Source organism: Terrapene carolina, unplaced genomic scaffold (assembly GCF_002925995.2).
Source record: "Terrapene carolina triunguis isolate 2854851 unplaced genomic scaffold, T_m_triunguis-2.0 Scaffold58, whole genome shotgun sequence".
NCBI classification, from domain to species: domain Eukaryota; kingdom Metazoa; phylum Chordata; order Testudines; family Emydidae; genus Terrapene; species Terrapene triunguis.
In genome coordinates, this window is record NW_020664409.1 from 112,733,410 (window position 1) to 112,735,082 (window position 1,673).

Below are 1,673 nucleotides of genomic sequence, written 5' to 3' on the forward strand. Positions count from 1 at the left end.
CCAGGGGTGACCCCTGAGGATAAATAGGGTGCTTGGCCAATCAGAGGGCTGTAGCGTACAGTCAGTCTGGGTCCCTTGGGTGGTCTCCATGGTGCTCCCTGGCTGTACCTCTGCATGGTCTCGTGGTGGCGCTGTGGGAACATCAGCTGACCAAGGCTCTGCAGACCCAGGTTCTAGTCCCCGGATCCTTACAAGGAGTACCAAGGATGTTGGAGTGGGACTCGCCCAGGGTGGCTGCTGCTAGCAGAGGATTTCGGCCCTCAGACCTGCTGGTCCCTGTCAAACCAGGGACATCCAAGCTTTGCTAAAAGACAGGAACAGGTTGCAACCACCTTCCCCTTCCCTAGGAGAGGGCAGCCCGCGGAGCTGACAGGACTGAGAGCCAGTCCTCCCCCCTCCCTCGGAGCATCGCAAGGGCCTGGCTGGGTCAGACCCCAGGCTCCTCTCACTGACCCTGGCTGGCACCAGCTGCTTCAGAGGAAGGGGTGAGAAACTCGACGCTCAGCAGGGTCATCTGCCCCCCACTTCAGGTGTCTGCAGCAGGGGCTTTAATATCCCTTCCAAAACGTTACCCTAATTAACCAGCGTGTGGAAAGGTCCAGCCCCTGCGGTGAGCAGCCTGCAGGGCATGCTGGGTAATGTCCTTTCCCGGGCCGTATCTGATAAACAGCATCGTGGCTGCAGAGCCCCCGTGGCTGCCCTTGGCTCATGCCGGGCTGGCTGCCCCCTGGGAGCGCCTTTGCCGGTTTCCTGTCGGGTTTTGGTGCCTAGCCAATGACCTGCTGAGGGGAGTTTTGTGCATAGCACAGAGCTGGTCCCTTGTCACCTGTACCAGCCCCTGGTTCCTCCAGGGGTGAGGTGCACTTGGGAAGTGGGGCCCTGCGTGGTGGTGCCGCGGTGTGGGCTGTGACTCAGGCTGCCGTGGGGCGGGCGGGCTGGCTCTGTGGGTGCGTGGCTTTCGGAGCTCTTTAATAAAGAATCAGCGCTCCGACCCGCTATGCCCCCGTGCTTAGCACAGACTAAATTTCCTCTCCCTGAGCTCCCGCTCGCTTGGCAGGCGTCAGCGCCTGGGCTGGCCAGGCGCCCAAATCACACTCTACCGTGTGCTCTGAGAAGAGACACAACAAAATAAATTGGTTTCCTGGCCGGGCGCGCTCGGCCGCGGGAGCTCAGCATCGCACGCGGGGCCCTCTCCCTTCGCACCCGCTCTTGGCTGTCAGAGCTCGCGTCCCGCGCGGGGAAGAACATGAAAGCGCAGGATGTGTCAATGTTTCCCTGGGCGGGCTGGCGATTAAGGCAGCTCCCTTTGGGGAGGCCGTTCCCCACCCCCAGGCCCCGCAGCCACTTCAACACTTGTCGTCCCGTCCAAGTGTCTCTTCCTCTCCGCCGGGCCGAGATGAATGGCTGCAGGGGCTGTCAGGCCTCGCTGGGAGGAAGCAGTTTGGGGCTTTTGTTTGGTTCTGTTTCCTCCCGCAATGACTATTCCATATGTCAGTGGATAATGAATGAAGGCGCGTTGAGTGCTCCTCAGTGAGCCGCCGGCCTTTCCAAGCCCACTTCCCTCCTCCGCAGCGCAGCTGACCCGGGCTGGGGGGGAGTGCCGTGGCTGGCTGGGCTGAGGGAGCTCTTCTTTCAGTAGCTGATTAGCCAAGAGAGGGGAAAAAAACCCTTCA